The sequence below is a fragment of the Lepidochelys olivacea genome (assembly GCF_965140295.1).
Source record: "Lepidochelys olivacea isolate rLepOli2 genome assembly, chromosome: 15".
NCBI lineage: Eukaryota > Metazoa > Chordata > Testudines > Cheloniidae > Lepidochelys > Lepidochelys olivacea.
The window spans coordinates 20,743,895-20,768,729 of record NC_140425.1 but is presented as its reverse complement, the minus strand read 5'-3'; the positions used below and the strand labels follow the sequence as shown (position 1 = coordinate 20,768,729).

General features: G+C 46.0%; 1 long non-coding RNA gene across 1 annotated transcript; it reads right to left on the bottom strand.

Moving 5' to 3' along the window:
* Window positions 1–5,568: 5,568 nt before the first annotated feature.
* On the bottom strand, window positions 5,569–23,608 carry LOC311531841. Its single transcript, XR_014714287.1, has 3 exons — window positions 23,522–23,608; window positions 22,149–22,477; window positions 5,569–5,614 (listed from the first exon to the last, which is right to left on the bottom strand). It is a non-coding gene; the product is annotated as an uncharacterized lncRNA (long non-coding RNA).
* Window positions 23,609–24,835: the final 1,227 nt, after the last annotated feature.

Below are 24,835 nucleotides of genomic sequence, written 5' to 3'. Positions count from 1 at the left end.
CCTCCCAACCTGAAGCAAATACTCACCAGCAACCACACACCACACAACAGAACCACTAACCCAGGAACCTATCCTTGCAACAAAGCCTGTTGCTAACCGTGTCCACATATCTATTCAAAGGACACCATCATAGGGCCTAATCACATCAGCCACACTATCAGAGGCTCGTTCACCTGCACATCTACCAATGTGATATATGCCATCATGTGCCAGCAATGCCCCTCTGCCATGTACATTGGCCAAACTGGACAGTCTCTACGTAAAAGAATAAATGGACACAAATCAGACATCAAGAATTATAACATTCAAAAACCAGTTGGAGAACACTTCAATCTCCCTGATCACTCGATTACAGACCTAAAAGTGGCAATTCTTCAACAAAAAAACTTCAAAAATAGACTCCAGCGAGAGACTGCTGAATTGGAATTAATTTACAAACTGGATACAATTAACTTAGGCTTGAATAAAGACTGGGAGTGGATGGGTCATTACACAAAGTAAAACTATTTCCCCATGTTTATTTCCCCCACCTCCACCCCCCGCTGTTCCTCAGAGGTTCTTGTCAACTGCTGGAAATGGCCCACCTTCATTATCACTACAAAAAGTCCCCCACACCCAGCCCTCCTGCTGGTAATAGCTCACCTTACCTGATCACTCTCCTTACAGTGTGTATGGTAACACCCATTGTTTCATGTTCTCTGTGTACATAAATCTGCCCACTGTATTTTCCACTGAATGCATCTGATGAAGTGAGCTGTAGCTCACGAAAGCTTATGCTCAAATAAATTTGTTAGTCTCTAAGGTGCCACAAGTCCTCCTTTTCTTTTTGCGGATACAGACTAACATGACTGCTACTCTGAAACCTGTCAAATGGAATTGTTTTTCCAACACTTTTTGCCGAGGGATTTCTGAAAATAACTCTCAGGCCCGCTCCTGAAGACAGCCTCACGTGACAGCACCCATCCACCTATCTGGAGCTCATAACAGGATCAGGATCTTTATCTGTAGATGGCTCATGGCCAGCTCGTTGTGATTATTCAATAGGCAAAATATGAGCTGTTTTTATGGGACACATGATATAGTTCTGTTCTCTGATTGGATTAAGTATTAGAATCAGGTTTCCAGTGTGAACACCCATAACAGCTGCTCACAAACCGGGAAGAATTAGTAGGGGAAGCAAAAGTGGATGGGAATCTGGGAGGCAGTGACCATGAGTTGGTTGAGTTCAGGATCCTGACACAGGGAACAAAGGTAAGCAGCAGGATACGGACCCTGGACTTCAGGAAAGCAGACTTCGACTCCCTCAGGGAACGGATGGGTAGGATCCCCTGGGGGACTAACATGAAGGGGAAAGGAGTCCAGGAGAGCTGGCTGTATTTCAAGGAATCCCTGTTGAGGTTACAGGGACAAACCATCCCGATGTGTCGAAAGAATAGTAAATATGGCAGGCGACCAGCTTGGCTTAACGGTGAAATCCTAGCGGATCTTAAGCATAAAAAAGAAGCTTACAAGAAGTGGAAGGTTGGACATATGACCAGGGAAGAGTATAAAAATATTGCTCGGGCATGTAGGAATGAAATCAGGAGAGCCAAATCGCACCTGGAGCTGCAGCTAGCAAGAGATGTCAAGAGTAACAAGAAGGGTTTCTTCAGGTATGTTGGCAACAAGAAGAAAGCCAAGGAAAGTGTGGGCCCCTTAATGAATGAGGGAGGCAACCTAGTGACAGAGGATGTGGAAAAAGCTAATGTACTCAATGCTTTTTTTGCCTCTGTCTTCACGAACAAGGTCAGCTCCCAGACTGCTGTGCTGGGCATCACAACATGGGGAATAGATGGCCAGCCCTCTGTGGAGAAAGAGGTGGTTAGGGACTATTTAGAAAAGCTGGACGTGCACAAGTCCATGGGGCCGGATGAGTTGCATCCAAGAGTGCTAAAGGAACTGGCGGCTGTGATTGCAGAGCCATTGGCCATTATCTTTGAAAACTCGTGGCGAACGGGGGAAGTCCCGGATGACTGGAAAAAGGCTAATGTAGTGCCAATCTTTAAAAAGGGGAAGAAGGAGGATCCTGGGAACTACAGCCTCACCTCAGTCCCCAGAAAAATCATGGAGCAGGTCCTCAAAGAATCAATCCTGAAGCACTTACATGAGAGGAAAGTGATCAGGAACAGTCAGCATGGATTCACCAAGGGAAGGTCATGCCTGACTAATCTAATCGCCTTCTATGATGAGATTACTGGTTCTGTGGATGAAGGGAAAGCAGTGGATGTATTGTTTTTTGACTTTAGCAAAGCTTTTGACACGGTCTCCCACAGTATTCTTGTCAGCAAGTTAAAGAAGTATGGACTGGATGAATGCACTATAAGGTGGGTAGAAAGTTGGCTAGATTGTCGGGTTCAACGGGTAGTGATCAATGGCTCCATGTCTAGTTGGCAGCCGGTGTCAAGTGGAGTGCCCCAGGGGTCGGTCCTGGGGCCGGTTTTGTTCAATATCTTCATAAATGATCTGAAGGATGGTGTGGATTGCACTCTCAGCAAATTTGCGGATGATACTAAACTGGGAGGAGTGGTAGATATGCTGGAGGGCAGGGATAGGATACAGAGGGACCTAGACAAATTGGAGGATTGGGCCAAAAGAAATCTGATGAGGTTCAATAAGGATAAGTGCAGGGTCCTGCACTTAGGACGGAAGAACCCAATACACAGCTACAGACTAGGGACCGAATGGCTAGGCAGCAGTTCTGCGGAAAAGGACCTAGGGGTGACAGTGGACGAGAAGCTGGATATGAGTCAGCAGTGTGCCCTTGTTGCCAAGAAGGCCAATGGCATTTTGGGATGTATAAGTAGGGGCATAGCGAGCAGATCGAGGGATGTGATCATCCCCCTCTATTCGACATTGGTGAGGCCTCATCTAGAGTACTGTGTCCAGTTTTGGGCCCCACACTACAAGAAGGATGTGGATAAATTGGAAAGAGTCCAGCGAAGGGCAACAAAAATGATTAGGGGTCTGGAACACATGACTTATGAGGAGAGGCTGAGGGAACTGGGATTGTTTAGTCCGCGGAAGAGAAGAATGAGGGGGGATTTGATAGCTGCTTTCAACTACCTGAGAGGTAGTTCCAGAGAGGATGGTTCTAGACTATTCTCAGTGGTAGAAGAGGACAGGACAAGGAGTAATGGTCTCAAGTTGCAGTGGGGGAGGTTTAGGTTGGATATTAGGAAAAACTTTTTCACTAGAAGGGTGGTGAAACACTGGAATGCGTTGCCTAGGGAGGTGGTGGAATCTCCTTCCTTAGAAGTTTTTAAGGTCAGGCTTGACAAAGCCCTGGCTGGGATGATTTAATTGGGGATTGGTCCTGCTTTTGAGCAGGGGGTTGGACTAGATGACTTCCTGAGGTCCCTTCCAACCCTGATATTCTATGATTCTATGATTCTATGAATTCTACAGTCATAATTCACTTTGGGTGGATATTCTACAGTGTTTGCTCTTCCAATGAATATTCCTGCCTGGGAACTCAGTAGAACGTACACAGAAAATTAGCAAATGGGACACAAAGTGAATTTGTTTCAAAATTCACATACATTTTAAGGAAATCTTCTTGTAGCATTTGCCCAGCTCCACACCAGCCCAACCCAAATAAAATTCTCCCCCATCAGCCCATTCATCCCATTCCTGGGGCAAAGCCTGGAGAATAGCTAGGTCATGTGTTATATAACATAAGTGAAAAGATTCACTTGTTGAACTTCACATAAGTCGTCTTTTGTAACATGATTGCCATAAAGTCTATTTTCATCTGGAAGGATGCTGAAGTGCACTATTACTATGCCAGAGACAGAAAAACACAAGAGAGATAAATCATTTCACCTGTCACTGAAATGTGAGGTGGCAACTAGCAAGCAACACGACAGAGACTCAAAGGGCTAAAGTGGGAACACAGGTGCCATCTGAAATTGCAGGAAGAATTTAAGCAAGCAAAAATCCAAACTCGAATACTGCCAGGACACAGCTCCTGTTGCAGAAAGAGCCTTAGGATTTTCAGTGACCACAAACGGGGAGGGACTTTGGCTTTAAGCAGGTTCCATTTGCTGTGAGGGCCAGATCCTCCGCAGATGTAAATCACTGAAGTCAGTGGAGCTGTGCTTATTTACACCAGCTGATGATCTGGCCTGAAACAGGTTGGTGGCAGGGAAGGGTTGGGGGGGGAATGATCTACTCAAAAGGTCCTGTGCTGGGACTTCAGAATGGACATAAGGGTTTTGCTAAGCATGTTGACTTCAGACAGATTTTGGATGTCTGGCCACATCTGGTGGGCAAAAACTGGCTCATTTTCTGAGATGAAACTCATCTGGCTGCATCATCCACAAAGAATAAGACCCTGGTTGATATCATGGTGGCCCATTTCCATTCACTGAGCTGTGGCCCGTGGGGCAGGCATGGCCTACAGCTCTCTCTGGATTTTCTGCCAGTGCTGTTCTTTTGAAAGCCCAGCAAAGGAAGCACAACGGAGATACACAATGGCAAGATACGCACACTAAGGGGACAAGTCATCCTGGTGGTCGCAGAGATGGCCTGCAATGGAAAGAGTTTCCATAGATAGCCTGTGGGATAGTCCAAGCAGGAATTAGTCTTCTCACCGCAATAAGCACACTTGCATGCTTATGGAGAGATCCCACTTAGCTGTGTATGCCAGAGACTTGCTGGCCCAGAAGAAATTTTCTGGAGGTGACTGACCCAGTGAACTCATGGATCTCCTACCGCAGATAAGTCAGTGGCTCACCCAGGAGTTTGAAGGAGAAGACAAAAGGAGCTTAACGTGTTACCTTGCCTGCCTGGTTTTACATTTCATGTACCTAGATCATATTCAGCTTCCACAGCATGTGCTTTTAATATTAAAAGGTCTCTCCCATTGCTGTTGTTAACACTCCCTGAATCGACCCATTCGTCCCTGTTCCACAGGCATCCATAGCCACCCCGGGCCCTAGCAACCACTGACAAGGATTACAGGTTTCCACTGCAGTTAAAGGTTTACATTAAGTCTAATTTTTTCAGCTTCAGGAAGCTTTCTGGCCTAAGAAATAAGCAAACAATTTGCTAAAAAAAACACAGGCTAACCAAAATTATCTGGGTTAAAGTCAGACTGAACCTGCGTAAGAGTGGCTGGGGCTGGTCAGTCCAAGGCATGTGCCATGTGTGTGGCTACACGGGGCCTTGACCTTTTGAGGAGCCCATTTTATTAGCGCCTCCTCCCACATAAGCCCTGAATACACCCAGCACTTTGCGTCAAACCATGGATAGATGCAACCTTGAAAGATGATCTGTGAGAGAGCAGACCCCTCCCAATTGCCAGCTGGTAACTCTTATTCCAGCTCTGCCCTACCACCATATAGTAAAATCCCACTCTGTCCCCTTAACAACAAGTATCCTTGAAACACTGTTCCTAAGCCCTTCCAACCTCCAGATGTGCTGTGAGGGTTACTAAAGTCGACCTGTGTCTCAGCACGTCTCACTGCTTACCTGTCTCCCAGCTCCGAGGGCCAGCCTTGTGCCTGTATGTTTATTTGACAGAGAGGCAGGAGAACTCCAGCTCCACTTCAGTGGCGGTGAGATCAGCTCGGCTCTGTAAGGGCAAGACGGATTGATAATTAAATCCACTATTGAGATATTCACATTCTGCTCCCCTGCCATTTAAGCATACATAAAACATTTTATTATTCTGCTGATTTAGGAACCTGAATTTAAATATTAGAGTATTAAAGTGATACTTAATTAGTTGACTGAATGTTCTGCCTTTTATCAGTGTTGACAGATCTTAATTATAGCAGGGCCTGTGAAAGCTGATAGAACAGCTGATGGCAGCAGTACCGCCAGGAATACTAAAGTGTCTCAGAATTACTTGACTCTTTTCCCTCATCTCTCTCTTGCTCCGGTCTTTAGGCATGTTCTGGAGTCCTTGTGATGACTTGGCAAGTGGTGACATTGTCTCTGCCAAGTCTGAACACTCTCAAGGACATTAGGAACTGGGAGCCTTGAAAGGGTAGAAACCATGATAATCCACAAGCCCAGATTTTAAAACAGAGGCTGATCTCATGACAGAGAGGATTTCCCCCTTTAATTATTTTCCCATCTGATTAATAAATTAGACAGACAGACGGGGGCAGCATTTTCAAAAGTCCCTAAGTCACTTAAGCACTTTTAAGTCCCATTACCAAAAGTGACTTAGGCGCAATGAGATTTAAGCTCCTAAATGACTAGGTCGCTTTTGAAAATGGGACTTAAGCACTTTTGAAATTTTTACCCAAGGACTTTATAGTAGCCTCTATGCCACACCCATGGCCATCAGAGCTTCTGTGACAGGATGGAACTCACATCCTCTTGCTCAAAAGAGGCACGCCAGTATCACCTGAATTAAAGGAGATCTTTGTGACTTGTTAGCAGTATAGGGCCAGTATAGGACACTCAGTTTAGCAGCTCTGACTACACCCAGAAGAGGTCGGTGGAAACAGACACAGTAGCCAGTTCTTTCCTATTGAAAAGTTCCCTTCTGAGGAGCAGTGCAGAGGTGGGTCTCTGCAAAGGTGAAACAGGTCAGCATAGTAGCCTCGTCCTCCTCCCCACCCTGTGATAACAGAGCAGGGTTACAGCTTCATGTGATCCAGGAAGACGTGGAGAAGAGTGGGATGGAGTTGGGGGGGAGACATCTGCTTTATATGTTCCTCACTGCAGAGGCCACATTCCACACCCCAAAGGGGATTAAGTTAGCATGCTCACAGCACTATTACCTGCCCCCTCTGTGCAGGGGACAGGTCTCCTAGAGGAAGGTGGAGGGAAGAACTACTTAGTGCACTTTGCTGAGGGACCATGGGGTTTGGATCAGGGTTACCCATCATGGATCCCCAACATATGCAGCAGATGAAGGTCTTAGTCCCCTAGGCCCATACTGAAGAAGGGCCCAAGAAAAGAGCCCAAGATTTTTGCATGAGCATGCGGATACTCTTATTCCACTAAAAAGGTACAAAACAGAATACTTTGGTTAATAGGTAAGCTTCGGTCAATCAGAAAGTAGAGAGTCAATAATACAAGATTCAGTCAAGAAAAAAAGATAAAAAATACATTGCCCTTATATAACCTGGCCTGTATAAGGGGTGGCATGGAACTGCAGAGCCCCAGGAATACTGCAGAACAGGAATGGTGCTTCAGAGAGACCTGAGTCGTTTCTGGCTCCCACTTTGCTTCTGAGGACTTGCCATCTGCTACTGGTATGGACCAGTAGCTAATTATCCTTCCCCCCCCACACACACACACACAGGACTTGCTAGTGCATTAGGGGCAGGGTGGAGTTAAGGCTGCTAACTTGCTGCATGGAGGGAATACTATATCTTTCAACAGACATAAAGGGACGTGAAAGGAACAGTGTATCTTAATCTCCCACTTATGCTAGGCCACGATCCAGTCCTTAATAATTAGGATGATATTGGCTTAGGTTAACGAATTTGTACACGTTACATGGAGTTTGTATATGAAATTTTTATTTTTTTTTAATGGTGAGTATACAAGACAGAAGCAAAATGCTTTAGCCATAACTTTAAAAAAACGTTGCCTAAAGTTATGTTCCCAAATCCATATTTAGGCACTGAAAAAATATGGCCTGATTCTCAGAAGTGCTGAGCACCCAGTTGTTCCCTGTGAAGTAAAATATAGACTTAGACTAACTTTAGAAAGCCAATTTTGAAAATCTTCTGTTAGTTAAAGGTTAAATTGTCCATATTGAATTTTATTATGTGAAAAAATGTTTAAAAAATAAAATCAGTAACATTCAGCTGTGTCTGTATGCTGCCTTCAACTCCTTCTTTTTAGGGTTTTTTTCTCTCACTCACACAGTTTTAAATCCCTGCGGTGCATCATTAATGTTTTTTCGGTTATTCCAGCGTGAATGAGATCCGTCTCAGGAATGATGTGTGCAAGCCCTTGCCAAACAGGAGAAGACAGGCATGAAAGAAGAAACCCTTTGTTGTCATGGCTTGGACATGTTATGGGTTGCGACACCTTTTCTTCTGAGCACCATCCATAGCTAGCAGATGTTCAGCAAAGAGACACTCTAGTTCCTTGCCAAAGACGTACTTGCTTCCCACTGCCAATCACTGTTGGAAACATACCCTCTTTCTTCGTATTACTGAATGAGGCAAGGCATCATTTCACAGTAAAAATGCACTGGACCTGTTGGAAAGGCAGAGGTTTTACACACTTGGTAGAGGCCCTATTCTCCCCCGCTTAGTCACACTGAGGGGTCCTGTAACTGACCCCACGCAGGGTATTACTGTGCGGGTTGTGGGTCTGTCCCCTCTAGATGGCTGGTAACTTGCTGTGTGTATCACAGATTCAGAGGCAAAGGCCGTAGATGCTCCCGGCTCCCTGGGCTCTAGCATTCAGGGAGTCCCCGTAATTGCTGCATATTACAAACCGGATTATTTTACTCCGCCTGGCAAAAATTAAAAAAGGTGCCACTAGTCTAGGTACAATTGCTATTCACAGTTCCAGCTACCCAACCATTCCTAACCCTGCAATGCAGATCACATCGAGGAGAGCAGCAACTGACTGGGAAATTGTGACACAAAAATGGAAAGAAATCTTTGCCCCCCCCCAAAATTTTGTTTCCCATTTTCCGACCAGCTCTAATAGGAACCTGAGGTTCTTCCTCTAATTAGATGCTACAGACCCACAATCCCTGCAAACCCAACAAATGCTGAGATTTTAATGAGGGTTTCTTTAAAGTCTGCCCAACTGGGCTGTCACTTTTGCAAGACTAGATTTTTCTTGCACAGGATTTCTTGGGGCTCTCTGCTTTTGGTCATGCTGGAAACAGCCTTTTCCTTGTGATATTTTCAACATTTCTGCTTCTGGCAGGAACCCAGACAGACAGCAAAATAATTGGCGAGTGTGGGAGGGAGAAGTTAACCAAAGTTTTCTTGTACTTCCCAAGGGTTCAAAGGGCAAGTCTGATTCAAAGCCAAGGCATTGATCCAGCCTGGTTTGGCCCATCTCCATGCAGCAGGCGTAACCAACAGTTGAATGTTTTCCGTCCTGCACCCATTGCTAATTCTAACCAAAGAGGAGATGGAATCAGATGCATACAGAATAGTAAGAGGCCATGTGGAATGATTAGTGGGCATGTGTTTTTTGCATTCAGAGTACCAAAAAAAAATCTCATTTGGCTCCTTTGGAAAATAGAGTGGGAGGAGGAAGGGAAAAGGTTTTGTTTTGCGGAGGTTTTTCTTTTCTTCAGCCATTGTCACATCTAATCATTCTGGTCTTTGTGTGGGATGAAGGGACATTGAAACTGAAACAAGTTCATGAACTTCTTTAAGCAGGTGCTGGCTCCCTTTAGAGTTTTTCCACCCAGCTGAACTTCGCTGGGAGTCTATTGTGAGGCAGGCAGCGTTACCGCTAGGTGCATTGTTAGTGTTAGCAATAGCAGATGTCAGCAGCGGCGGGATAGCAGCTTGAAAACTGGCCGCTGTGCCTGTTTGCCGCTTCATGGAGCCCTTGTCTCGTGGAATGCAGGAACACTCTTCATCTTTCATTGCCGCCATGGGCCATGGCTGGCGGCCACAGAAGGAACTCTGAACCGCAGTCTGTGTTACTCATCCCAGTCTCATGCTGTGTTAAATGGGCATTTAAGACCTTGTGCAACTTCAGAGCCTTCAGCACGATATGTGACAGAGGAAAGAGAGCCCAGGAAGCCTGCTGCAGCCATTTGGAGATGATGGGACCTCCTGGGGATAAATCCAAGGGAGTGTGCTCTGCCTGTGGGACCCCTTCCCTTCTTCTTCCCTACACATGCCACGCTACTGGATCAATCAGACCCTCCACATCAAGTGGATGTCTATCAGCTCTGGGCATGGGAGCTGCAGTTTGTTAAGAGCCGAACAGCAGAATAAGCCCCACTCCTCCCCTTGATCCCTGGCCAGCAGCCACTGCCCCAGCAGCAGAGCATGGCTACTCAGCTTCCAGCTGAGTGCTGGACGGTGCAGTGTTCAGAGGCAAGGACATTATGGGGGAGAAGGGGAGTCTCCTGGAGAGCTGGAAAGACCAGACCCCCTCCCCATTTCTGTTGTCTTGCAACCCCCATCCAAGTCCCGTGCTCTTGGATTAGCATGAAACTGTATTTGGCAGAGCTCTAGGCCAATCCTTAGACCTGTGGCAGGTTTTTCATTTGAGCAGTTCATCTAGTCGGGAGCTGAATTACGGTTGCCACCTCCCCTTGCCCATGGACCAGCTTTAATCGCGGGACAGAGAAGATCATTAGGGCCTTTCTGGCTCAGACTCTTGCTTAATGATCATCAATGAGGTCTTGGCGGCCTTGCCCACCTGCACTAATGGCCATGTGTGAGGAGGGCAGCCTGCCAGCTCACAAGCCAGTCAACCCCGTTAGACAGGGCAGAGATTGTGAGGGGCAGCAGCCAGCATAACACTGCTGAGTGCCAGCTCTTCTGCAGGCAGCCCCTTTCTAACAGCGCTGCCTGACCCAGGTGCCACATGCTTCTTGACTGAAAGAACCTACTAATGCTTATGTGCCCGAAGGAACTCGATGCAGGGGGAAGGAAGACAAAGACAAGGAGCTCTGTGAGTTTTTCCGGTGACTCACAAAAGCCCGTTCTGCAGCAGTGATTAGGAAGCCCATCTGGGGCTGTGGTAATGTTTATGCCATAAGCACACTGCCAGGAGGCTGCAGCCAGACTGTAAAACAACACGAGGAGACAAGCTCCACCACAAAATGAGTCAAACTGCAGGAGCAGAAGATCTAAATTGGACATTTGGCAGGAGAGCTGGGAAACAGACCCTCGTGTACTATGGTGAAAGGGGACACAGAAGCAGATCCATGAGGCAAAAGGGCATAACTCTGACTGGTCAAGTCTCAGGGTGGGTCACAGTGCTTTGCTTAAGCACTATTCAACTTTAAGCGCCTGGTGAGAAGGGGTCTGTGAGCCAGACTGCCATGCCATATAGTGTAGGTAGCCCATCGGAAACAGAAGGCTGGTCCCATGGGTCAGGTGCTACCTTTAGACTTTGGAGATCCAGATTCAAGTCCTTGCTCTGCTACAGGCTTCCTGTGTGAGCTTGGGCAAGGCACTTAACCTTTCTGTGCTTGGGTTCCTCAACGGGAGAACAAGGATACTAGCACTGCACAAGCTCACAGGGGTGTCGGAGGATCAATACCTTAACCACTGCAAGATGCTCCCATGATAATGGGAGCCATCTCCCTACCGAAAGAGAGATACTATGCACCCGTCTCTGGGGCGCCTCAGTTCCTAGGCTGACTACAGAGGCTCACACTCGCACCCAATGCCACTGCAACTTCCTGACTAAAATAAGCCCTTATGGGGCTTGATTCGGAGCCCTCTGAAGTCAGTGGGAGACTTTCCATTGATTTTAATGGGGCTGGACCAAGTCCATGGTGCACAGCATCAAAACAGCAAGGAAACATGTATGGGAACTAATTCCACCTGAGGGTCTGATTCCTTGGTGAGCCAATGAGGAACCACCAGGTTAAACTCCCTCACTGTGACTGGGGCACCTAACCCCTTTAGGCCCTGTTAAAATCTAAGCCATCCAGGAGGTAGGAGAGGCTCACCATTTCAAGGCTAAAGCTGCTGAGCCTGATCTCTGGTGCGTGGGTGTATTCAGCGTGGGAGGTATTTCCGTTCTGTGCCAGCACTTCTCACTGTAGCCTCCAGGTTTCACTTGAATGAAAACATTGTCTGGCCACCTGCATGGAGCTTCAGGGATGAGCAACTAATAGCAGCTGTTATTCAAGAACTTCCCCAGGCAGTACCAACATGGCCTTGCATGATCCAAAGAACAATGCCATTTTGATCCAGGGCAGCCCAGTACACGGTCATCCAAAACAGATCCATGCACTTGGAAATATTCCCATAGACAGAAAGAATTGTTTCCAAAATGGAATAATTGCCTGTCTGACAGGCAATGTCTTGTCACTGACCTCAGAAAGCACAGACTTAACTGCAAAATGAATTGCAGCTTCTTCCTACTGTATATTGCCTTTCTTTGGCTTCCAGCCAGGGTTTGCCCCACTAGCTCCCTTTCTGTCTCCAAGAAGCAGTCACAAATTGAGCTACAATAAGTAATAGACAGACCAAAGCCTTCCAGAGATCTGGCAGATACAGTAACTGAACAATAAAAAACCCCAACAATCAATTTAAAGTGTTGTTTTAAATGTCCACTATATAGTGAGCTTCCAAACTTTGAGTGCAGGTCATGTGGTTTTATTATTAAACTGTTTACTGTGGTAACGCTGAGAGGCCAACCATTGTGCTGTACAAACCCTGCCAGTAAAGTCCCTGCCCCAAAGAACTTACAGTCAAAACAGACAAGACAAACAAGGCATGGTGGTAGGAGGGAGTAGTGGTCAGGGAGCAACAAAACCAATTGTGAGGCACAATCTTTAGCCAGTCTGGAAGCAGTGATCATGACTTGCAACCTGACTAGCCCTTATCAGTTTATTGAGGAAGGATGAAGTTCACCCCAGCATAAGGTCAATGTGACATCTAAATACCACATAAGCCCTAATGCAAGATTTTAGTGGTGAACAGCTAGGTGAATTATGCCCTCAAAATGCATTGTAAAGTCTAACCAAGCTGTGTTACTTCCTTAGGTCTGAAATCTGCAGTGTTCTAGAGTGTGGAAATGTACCAGCCACCAGGGCTTATTTCTACTGTATTTTGGCCTCAGGATATATGGAGAGTGACCAGTTCCCAGCCTAGGGGTCTTTGTCTTCCTCATCCCTCTGCTAGCTGACTTTGCCACTTCTAGCACTGCACCCTTCAGCCAGAAGGGCAGAGCTCTGCTGATTTTTCCAGGACCATGAACTGGCCAGTAAGGAGTTCTCATGCAGCTGCGCAGTGGTTGCTGTTCCTCACCCCCAGAGACCTAAACATCACACCCTGCTGGGAATTGCAGTGTTCAGCCCTCAGCTTTCCTCCTCCCGCACATCATCATGGGGCAGACATTGACTGGCCACTGTGCCATGTCTTTCTGCAGACTCCGCACACTCCAGGGGGCTCTGGTGTATTCATGGGATGCGACTCTATTCTGAATGGAGATCCGCAATACACGAGAGAAACATGAATACTGCTGGTTCCAGAAAAGGCGGCTGCTTATGGCCCATCACTTGTTGGAAGGGTACTTTTGGTTACTATCCGTCAACAAAAACAAACTGCACCCCATTTTCGCAGCACACTGACCTGCCAACTTATTCAGCGAAAAGGACTTCTCGCCATGCTGGAATATAACAGCCCAGTTCTTCCGAGGGGTAAGTCTACATCAGGGGTTCTCAGCCTCTTTCTGAGGTCCCCCAACATGTTATAAAAATTCCACGGCCCATCTGTGCCACAACTGTTTTTCTGCATAGAAAAGCCAGGGCCTGCATCAGGGGGTAGCAAGCCAGGTAATTGCACGGGGCCCCACGCCACAGGGGGCCCCACGAAGCTAAGCTGCTCAGGCTTCCGCCCCGGGTGGCGGGGCTCAGGGCAGCCTGGCTTTGGCTTTCTGCCCAGGGCCCCAATGATTCTCATGCTGGCCCTGTGGGGTGGACCCCCTGAAACCTGCTCGCTGCCCCCCAGGGGGCCTCACACCCCTGGTTGAGAACCGCTGATCTACATGGCTCCAGAATGGCTGAATGCTGCCCGCTGTGGAGCTACACTGAGTTACACCAGCTGAGGATCTGGCCTGTTATTTTCAATTGCTGCTGGCATTTCTGAGACGACTCCTAGCATTGACATCACTGTTCAGTAAGAACATTTGGGACACTGGCATTCTGGGACCTCTTACCAGAGAATGGAAATCGGATTCCCTCCTGCCGTAATATCACTTCAGCAAATGGCACAATGAATTCATAATCACAAATTAGGTATTATGTTTACATTCTATACAGCAAACCTCTCTTATGGTTGCTAAGCCAGCATGAAAGCGGGATGCAAATTGACTTCTATAGCCTCTGGGCTTGATTTTGCCTGTAGGCACAGTCTTGAGCACAGGGTGGTAAGTAAGTTGCACCAGCCCAGGAGGTATTGTGCCTCAGAGACCCCCAGCAGAGGTACAATTCCCTCCCTGCTTCACCCTTGCTCCAGGGGATAGTGGATGCTGATGTATACCAGCAACAATGTACAACACCGCTCCAATGTACCACTCAGTGCAAAGGTCCCCCTCATTTTTAACTCTCGCCTAAGTCTTCAGCTGCTCCATCAAGTAGTACGAAAACCAGCACTGCCCACTTACTTCTGGGTTCAGATAGCTTGTGTAGGGGCACACAGTGGGGGGGTCTCATTCCGCATTCCAGGCCTGAGGACCAACACAATCTATTCCACACTAATCGGGATAGTAATATATTTCAGCAACCAAAGTCCATAAATGGACTCTTTGAGGTATCTAACAAATTAATCTGTTCCAACAAATCCATGGCCATTTAAATCTTCACAGTCATCTCTTTGCTGGATAACACAGCCACAGGATTAGAACTTAATCTCCTACTTCACTGGCACTTGAACTAACCAAGTCTCAATAGTAGCGTCATAGGGCTTATGACACAGAGTGGAGCAGTTCTGATTCCATCCAGTAGATGGCAGTAGGGCACAGACACTAGCCAGCCCAGTAAATAACTTTAAAACTTAAACCAATATACATTTTTCCTGAAACAAACAACTAATTTCAGAATCATTGTGTTGCAAGTTTCATGGGCATTCCATAGGAAAATTGGCTTGTTTTATAACTAAACTCACCAGAAAGGAATTGAAGTATTTGTGGCACCTTAGCGACTAACAAATTTATTTGAGCATAAGCTTTCGTGAGCTACAGTTCACTTCATCGGATGCATTCAGTGGAAAATACAGTGGGGAGATTTATATACACAGAGAATATGAAACAATGGGTGTTACCATACACAATGTAACGAGAGTGATCAGGTAAGGTGAGCTATTACCAGCAGGAGAGCGGGGGGGGGGGGGGGGGGGCGGGAAGGGGAATGGTGGGAACCTTTTGTAGTGATAATGAAGGTGGGCCATTTCCAGCAGTTGACAAGAACATCTGAGGAACAGTGGGCGGGCGGGGGGGAAATAAACATGTCAAGGTTCCTTCCCCACTCTGAATTCTAGGGTACAGATGTGGGGACCTGCATGAAAACCTCCTAAACTTACTTTTACCAGCTTAGGTTAAAACTTCCCCAAGGTACAAACTATTTTACCCTTTGCCCTTGGACTTTTGCTGCCTCCACCAAACATCTAACCAGGTTTATTTTATTAGGAAAGAGACCATTTCGAAACGTCTTTCCCCCCAAAATCCTCCCAACCCTTGCACCCCACTTCCTGGGGAAGGTTTGAAATCCTCACCAATTTGCATAGGTGACCAGAGACCCAAACCCTTGGATCTTAGGAACAATGAAAAAGCATTCAGTTTCTGAAAAGAAGAAATTTAATAGAAGTAAAAAGAATCACCTCTGTAAAATCAGGATGGTAAATACCTTACAAGGTAATTAGATTCAAAACACAGAGAATCCCTCTAGGCAAAACCTTAAGTTACAAAAAGACACAAAGAAAGGAATATCCTTATGCTCAAATAAATTTGTTAGTCTCTAAGGTGCCACAAGTACTCCTTTTCTTCATGGGGAAATAGTTTTACTTTGTGTAATGACCCATCCACTCCCAGTCTTTATTCAAGCCTAAGTTAATTGTATCCAGTTTGCAAATTAATTCCAATTCAGCAGTCTCTCGTTGGAGTCTGTTTTTGAAGTTTTTTTTGTTGAAGAATTGCCACTTTTAGGTTCTGTAATCGAGTGACGAGAGAGATTGAAGTGTTCTCCAACTGGTTTTTGAATGTTGTAATTCTTGACATCTGATTTGTGCCAATTTATACGTAGAAACTGTCCAGTTTGGCCAATGTACATGGCAGAGGGGCATTGCTGGCACATGATGGCATGTATCGCATTGGTAGATGTGCAGGTGAATGAGCCTCTGATAGTGTGGCTGATGTGATTAGGCCCTATGACGGTGTCCCCTGAATAGATATGTGGACACAGGTGGCAACGGGCTTTGTTGCAAGGATAGGAATTGTTTTTGAATGACTGAATATTTTTGCTACAATCTGGCAAATAATGGGCCAGATTTCCAAAAGACATCAAGGCCAGATTTTCAAGTGCTGAGCATCCCAAAACTGGGACCAGATCTTCAAACAAAAAAAGCCCAGGTGCCATTTTAGCATTTAAATAAGTGTTCAGTAACTAAAAGCTCCCATTAGCTACAGGGTGGGTAATGTTTTCTCAGACAAATTGGAGATTTGGTCTGATGTTTTAGAAAACTGATTAATTCCTAGTGGATGGAAACCACGATATTGCTTTCCTTTCTCCTCGCTTTGTTCCCTTTCCAGTCCTTTATTTTTTTTTTTGTCCTTTTTTCCTCCCCTTGTTTTTTTTGGGGGGGAGGGAAAGAAATCATTTTATATAAATAAAAATAAAAGCTTCCATCATGACACTTATGGCCAGATTGTGAAATGAGCTAAACACGCACCATGCGCCTAATATCCTGAGTGCTTTTGAAAATCTAGCCCAGCGTGCCTCATTCTGCTCTGTCTTACTCCACGCTTACACCAGTGTATCGGCATTGATTTCACTGTGGTTACTTCAAGAGGAGAATCAGGGACAGATTCTGCATGGGTTAAAGTGTGCCATCTTTTTCCCTGTCCCCATCCCCCAAATCTCTACTGCCGTTTCACCCCACGATGTAATGAGTTCTCTCTCTCCAGTCCTCCCCCAACCACATGAATGGATGTGCCCTTCGCTGACACTTTTTATGATTTCCTAGCAACGTGTATACATCTCCCCACTGGCATTTTTTTTGCTGATTTTGGGCTTCGGGTCCCATAAACACCAAGAAACTGAACGGGCCCCTCCCTCCACATAAATTGCACAGAGTAAATGTGCCAGTGATTCATCAGCATGCCCAGCACTTTCAGGGGGTCCATCCCTCCCTCACCCCCTCGCTTTCTTCCTGTCACCCTCTCAACCCCCCATCACGCCTGTCTCTCCTTTGTCAGGGCTTTTTGTGCCATCTGTGGTCTGCACAGACAGTTGCTGGATTACGAGCAAACGTGTCGGGAGATTTGCTGCTATTGTTCTTCCAACCATCTGCTGTGACGTGAGTGCATCCGCTCTAATCCCTGCACCCAGTGCTTCTGCGTGGAACCAGCCACAAGAGAGACGGATTTGCAAGATCTTATACAGCTGCCCTAAAACCTGATTTGGGGCACTTAATAGGGTAGCACCTGGAGGCCCCCCCAGTTAGGATCAGAGTCCTGTTGTGCCAGGCACGGTATAAACAGCATGTAGAATAACAGGCCCGGGTCCATGAGTAGAGCTCTTTGGTGTTACTGTAAGACAAATAATAAATAAGAGACTGTCAGCACCCCAAAGCTACACAGACTCAACAGACCAGGCAGACAGCAGATGCCAAGGCACAGCAAGGGGAGTGACTGGCACAGCAGGAAGCAGTGGGGTCAGAGAGAAGGGTCACAGCACACATTTTATTTTATATTCTTTTTAGATTAAGAACAATCCCCAGCACCCAATACCGGAGTCACCAGGAGACAGAGTCTCCGCAGCTCCCTGCATGCAGGGCCACACAGCCTGTGTGAGAAACAGCAAGTGAAAGCGCATCTGTGTGATGAAGGATGTACCCTATAGCCAGAACTGGCGGTTACCCAGGGCAGCAGAATACCGACTATCCTGTGAGTGACTGCAGGGTTATAGGAGGCAGATGTTTTCCACTTTGCCGGAGGCAACGGAAGACTGACATCACGTATGGCAGTGGAACTGCACCTAAAAAGACTCAGTAAAAGGAGCCAAGAGGCAGGTCCTTTTAGGATACTGGCAGGGACTCTGGTGAAAGCAGATACCAGCAGACTGGTAACCTAAAGCTCAGCAGCACCCTGCTTCATGCCAGAAACAGAGGGAGATTGGAAAGGGCAGAGTGCATTTGGCAGGAGTGCAATAAAAAATGAAGCCACTTGGCATTTCATCCCTTGATCTGGGGGTGAGGCTGGGTCGCAGTCAAAGTGTTTGCTAGATAAACTAAGGCAGGAACTATATTTTAAAACATATTTCAATTGAAACCCCTTCTCCTGATATTAGGCTCTTATTGCAAAGGAAGTGCCTGTGTGACCGTTTTGTTCTGATCCCTCGAACAGACTTCTCCATGCTTTAATGCTTATTTTGGACAGCAAAGGGTGTGGTGTTGGCTTTTGCCAACACCCATCAATCCCCATGAACCTTCGTCTCATGTCCTTCCACCATTTGCATCTTTCGGCACCTAAATACTTTTGAAACTCTGGCCCTTAAATCAATATGACTTAGGCCCCTAAACCCTTAGGGCACTTTTGAACATTTTACCCTATATCTAGTTTACCCAGAACCCGTGCCTGACACTTAAAGTGAGTTGCTAGAGTTTTGGAAATCCACTTCAGAGAAACTAAAGGCCCATGTGTGTTCTCTCTGCATCTAAACGACAAAGAGGCCATATATGACAGAAGCACACTTTTACTCAGCAATCTACGGTCCAGTTTGCTTACTCTTTCAAGGCTTCATAGACCTTGAACTAGCCAAAAAGAGTCCTGATTTATCCTACCACAGTTTAGGAGACTGATAAATAACTGCTCAGTTCCTATCTGCTGATCTCAAAGTGCTTTGTAATACTGAAGTACTATGCTTGCTTTCCTTTCTCTGCAAGCACATCCACAAGTCCTGGAAACAATACTTACCCCTCTTGCACCACACTGAGCCCAACCCACTTACCCGACATGGCATGAGAGTTCAGGGACAGAAAGATGTATGGGCTCAGATTAGTGTAAGGCACCAAATGTTGGGCCTTGAAATTCTGGAGCTCTATCATCTTTGTAGGGGCGCTCAGCCATACTTGAATGGGCCCTGCCTTTTAGCAAGTCTGCCTGTTGAACTGCATTGCCTAATTCACGTAACTAACTCCCTTGCAACGGAACATCACATGATGGAAGGACAACTGCCACCCTCATCTGCGCTCTGAGGATGATTTTGTCAATGCACAGTACAGAACTCTGTTGGGTGGCCAGATTATCCATTATTTCCTCGTCTTGAGATGAAAAGGCCATTACATTCCTCTTTCATCTAACCACTCTCTCCTCAATGATTGATTCGCCCAGTAGCTCTCCCACTCTGACCTTCATCTTTACTCTCTTGGGTAGAACAGCGATCAAATGAGTTTCACCAGGGAGGTTCTCAGATACTATAGCGATGGGCAGCGAGATAAAAATGCTAAAACAAACAGATTATCCCCATTTTACAGAAGGGAAAGGAGGCACGTGGTAGATTAACTGACTTGCCTAAGGTCACACAGGAAGCGTGTGTCTCAGCTGGGAATTGAACCGAAGTGTCCTGTGCACCAGCCAGGGCCATCTCCGTTAGCACTATAAAGGTTCCAAAAGAACTAGTTCAATAATTCCCTGTTAATTATGTTTTTTGTGAATTGTTAACATTTGATTGCTAAATAATTATTTGTGAATACATTTTTCCCCACTACTCTACCATCCCCAGCTTCCAGAAGGAAAGAAACATGTTTGCTCTATTTAAAGAGCTTAATTCTCACCAGAATGTATAGGGAACTAGTCCCAAAGAACTTCCAGAGTAGACTATATTGACTGGAGGGCCTTTGAATTCCAGAACCACTACAGAGTATTATCCACCTTGTGGATCCTAGCCCAGGGACAGGGCTATGCCTGTTTACACTAGCTGAGCCTCTCGTCCAGAGCCTTTAAGCTCTCGCGGATATCTTCGATCAGGCCTTCATTTCAGAATGAGGGGAGTACAGGTATTCTGGGATGAATTCCACTGTAAATACTCAGTGATTCATGGTTTAGCTTTTCATGCCACTCTAAATAGTGGGAGCTGTCAAAATTGATCTGAGTCTTCATGGTACAGTACTTCAGCATGCGAACAAGCTGTAGATTAAATTTGTTGCTGTTGCCCAAAATAGCTTTGAAATATCAATCCAGGTAAGATATTCGTGGAGGAGACAGTGGGTGTTGGGAATCAGGGCAAATCTTCACATCTACACTTAACCCCCATTCTCTCTACAGGTGTGATGTAAATAGATGAGCCTTCTTCGCACCCCGCTCTCCGTCACAGCCTGGTAAGCCGGGAACCGCGGGGAAACCTTCTCTGCAGCTGCCATTTTGGTCAAATAAATCTTGTGGGATTGGGAAACCTCTCAGAACAAGGAGGGATTTTCCTGGCTTTATTTAAAAGCTATTAAGCAGTGTGCTTGTATAAGAGGTTAACCTTCTTCACCCCAGCTGGGATTTTCAAAGGAATCTAAAGAAGTTAGGTGCCCAAATCCATACCTAGTTACCTCTTCTGTAGGGAGTAAGCATTGGACCTAAGGTCCAGGTAGCCCATGCAGCAGTGACAGTGGGATGCTTATTCCCCTGCATAAGCATGTAGACCAAGTTATAACCTAGCCCTAAAGTGATCTGGACATTTTCCCCCTCCCCTCCCAGGATAATAATGCATGATCCCTCTTCCCTTTCCAGCGCAGCAGAGCAGGCTGCAGGCAGAAGAGATGGATAGCAGATTAAAGCGAAGTATTTATAACAAGGAAAAAATTGGCAGTTTATGAAAATAAAGCACTGAAAATCTTATCTCATCACGCCCTCAGGGCCAAGGGAGTTAAGTGACATGCAGTCTCTAAATAACTTCCTTCTGAGGCTGCCACGGCACATCCAATGGATGAATAACGTCTATAGGTGTGTGTATAATCAGACTACCTCACCTATCCCAAAGGGATGTGCCACCCACCTCTAGGTTTATTCCCTGGGTACTACATGTAGCCATCCCAATGACTTGGATAAACATGCTTCTACCTGCTTTTCTTTGATACATGAGCTTCTCCTTTCCTTTCTTCAGTGTAACCATTCTTCCTACTGAAAAAGGCTATTAAAGCATTAGTACAATTCTCCCTCTGGCTTTGTCACTGATGTAGGTAACAGATATACAACCTGTGATACTTAACTTCACAGAGAAAGGGATGGACTGCTTATGGGGGAAAAACATTTTCCAATTGGAAAATGCTCTCAAGTTAAACAGGAAAGGAAAGTATTTTTCCCAAACTAAAACTAAATTCATACTGGACATTGTTCTTTCTAAATGGGATGGTATAGACTGGGGGCATGCACAAATATTTTTAACAATCACTTGAAATTCAAGGCTTTTTGCATTCCCTTTTGAACCTATAAATGTTTCCAAGGTCACCAATAGTTACAATAAGGGAAGAGTGGTTGGTAAGTGTACATTGACGCATATGTACATTTCAGCATATGTGCACTGCAAAAAATTACAAAATTACAAATCAAGACACTGTGAGGTGGTATGATAATGCACAAAAACAGCCAGTCTTTTCAGGTGAAATTTTATGAAAGAGAAATTGTGAATTTCACAGCCAGTTTTAGCACCAGCATTCTCATGGAGTTGTTGGAGGTGAAAGAGAAAAACAAAGTGAAAGATTGCAAGAAGAATATGCCTGTGAATCTATATTAGAATTTCACATCAGCTTGGTCTGGTGGCGTTTGCTTTCTGGGAATGTTCCAGCAAAGGTATGAGGTTCTGGAATGTTTGTTTACCATCGAATTTAGAGCAAACATTGCAGAATATTCACAGAAAGGGAATTTTGAATTCATAATTACACGTATTTGCACTGGAAACCCAATTATAACCAGAAACAATACCACATGTCCAGACAAAACACCCAGAAGAATTTAAATTCAGTGATAAGTTATTCCCCTGCTCTGCTCTAGTTAAAAACACCAGCCAAGGAGGCAGTGAAGCTGGGCTCAGGTGCAGCTAGTTTACCAGCTGTGATGCAGCCAAGTTGCTCAGCATTTCCTGCAAGGCACTGAGGGCCCCAAACTCCCAAAGCAGTCACTCAGCACCACTCCCCCCAGGGGATATGGGACACTTAGCCTGATCAGGACTTTAGTGAAGGACTTAAGCATATGCTTAACTTAAAGCACTGAAGTCCGCAGGACTACTCGTATCTATGTTTGCAGTTAGGCATGCACTTACGTACCTTGCTGAACTGGGGCTTTAATCAGCAGGGAACTATATAAGCAGGAGGAGGACATGGGCATGTCTTGCTCTGGTACTTGATTTGGAGAGTGGGGGAAACTCTCCCTGGATTGAAAGCACTGGATGATGTTGTCTGCAAAGCCTTGTTTTGCTCAGTTGATTTTGCTTGAATCCTGGTTGGGATCCCTAGAGAAGTCCTGGCTTTAGCCTGGGGCAGACAGGCAGCATCAGCCAGTCAGTTCTCAGTGCCCCGTGGCTAGCGAGTGTTCTGGCTACATTGTGACAGCATCTTTGAGACTTGCAGCTTTTGGGATGACTTAATCCACCTTCCTAAACAAAAAAAAACAACGGATACAAAATGCTGTACAATCAGATTTCTAGGCATAGCACAAGACGTATTACTACCACATAGTCCTCACCCTGAAGAGCTGATCCCAGATCCACTAAATTAAATGGAAAAACTCCCATTGACTTCAGTGGGCTTTATCCTAGGGCTGTAATCTCCCTGTGCCTCAGCTGCCCATGGGCAACAAGAGGATTTAACAATGTAATCCCCGCCGCAAAGAGCTCGCCCCTTCCCATCTGTCTGTATAGTGACTAGCAGAATGGTGGTCGGGGCCTCTAGGTGCTACTGTAATGCAAATGATAATAATGAACTCCTGGCCCCCCGGTGATGGTGCTACCAACTTGAGCCATGCCGAAGCTGAGCAAGAGGAATATCAAAGTGAAGTGGAGCCATTTGCTGGAAATAAACATCAAGGCAAAAGGAAGATGTTACTTCCCCTTTTGTTTGGCCATCATCCTGAGACCACACTCCGTCCCCTTGACTTTAAAGCCATTCTACAGGAGCAGATGATTAATAATGCAGTGGCTGTCTGCTTGAGTGAGGGATCTGGGGGAGGTGGACTGACAGCTGCTTGCTGTTCCATTATTGAAGAGATTTGGGAACAGACAACCTGCTTTTCCATTCAGTTTTCAATGATTATTTATACACCATCTACCTTTGTTAGATGCTGCCCTCACTTAGCAAGCAGTCACGTAATAATTGTGTATTCTTGCCTAGCCTGAGGCTTCTGGAGGATTGCCCAGGTGCTCATGTTCACCTCTAGCATCTCAGGATATATGGTGATGTCACAAGGTTGGCCAGAAAGCCAGGAGTCTCCTGATTTGGGGGATGGAGGGGGGGAGGGGGGTTGTTCCATAGGTTTACAAAAAAACTTGCTTCAGAGCTGCCACTCTCCATGAAGTGCTGCTGGAGTAGGAAGAGATGGGCAGACTCATTTCTTCCTCTGCCCAAGGTGCTAAAGCCCTCCCAACATAACCCTTCCTAAATCCCCCAACAAGAAACTCTCCCCCTCACGCACTGATCCATACCATCACCTCTCTGCTGCCCATGTCCCAGGTAGGAAGTCTGGTCGCACTCCATAGTTGACTCAGGTCTGACCACGAAAGGAATGTTGGCTGGAATAGAGAAATGGGAACAGTCTGCATGGGCCATAAAGAAGACAGTTCTTGTCTGGGTTCCCCATTCTCCAGATTAGACCCTTTATAGTCTTGATTTAACAACATACAAAGCTGTATGGGCATGACTTTTTCACCAGCTGCACAAAGAGACATGCATGGGAGGAGACAGAAGGACAGGGGAGATCAGCTGAGAGGAAGATCTCACGGTTTTCATTTATGTGACAACCTTCTGAATGGGTTCAGCAGTGAACCCCAGGACCTCTGAATCTAGAGGCATGAGCTTCTACCGCTGGAGCTACAGGATCAGGTCCATTAGCCTGGAGGTAGTAGCCGACTCATAAAACTCCTATGTGATCCAGCCACTAGAGCAGACAGAGACACTCTCAGCCAGTGTGTTGCACTGATCTTAAGACGGAATTAAGCGCCTGTACCATGCAAGCCACAAGGACCGTGGGGACAGCAATTACGGGAATTATTACATTTTATAATTATGACTGGTCCAATAAAAGTTGGTCCAATAAGAGACATTACCTCACCCACCTTGTCTCTTTAAAATCCTGGAACCAACACGGCTACAATACTGCAAACAATATTAAGCTGTCGGCTCCTGGAGGCAGGAGCATTTTATAATTATGTGACAGGGCAACTGACTCTCAAGCACCACTTTCGGGCCTCAGGGTGGTGCTGCAAATGTCCCCTGCTCTGATTTCCCTCTTCCGGAGTCCCCAATAATTCTATGGAAGCTTTCTGAATAGAATTAGCATTTTGCGGGGTTGTACACCTCCGGCATCTCTCATCCAGCTCAGATTCTCAGGTACGGCTTTGGCACATGTATACATGAGGACACACAGGCCTGCGCTCAATCTTTGCTCTCAACTCTGTTATTGCAGTAAAGCCAAAAAATAACCCCACAATGGTGGTGGTGACCGATCCCCACCCAAATCCACATGGTTCTTCAGCAACAACTGGAATAGGAAAGTGAATTTGTCATGCCCTGTGCTACTTGATCCATCAGTTCTCCCATCAGCTGGAGGGAGGTGACCTCTATGCCTCCTATCTAAACACAGAGGGGCAGTCAGTAAAACCAGCAACTTCTCTAACTGAGATATTCATATCAGGATTGGTCTGATCCTTCCCCAACAGCAAAAACATCACGTTATCATCAGTCCCAGTGCACACCCACTCTTTAAATATACATGGAGAAATCATTAAGCAGAACCACCT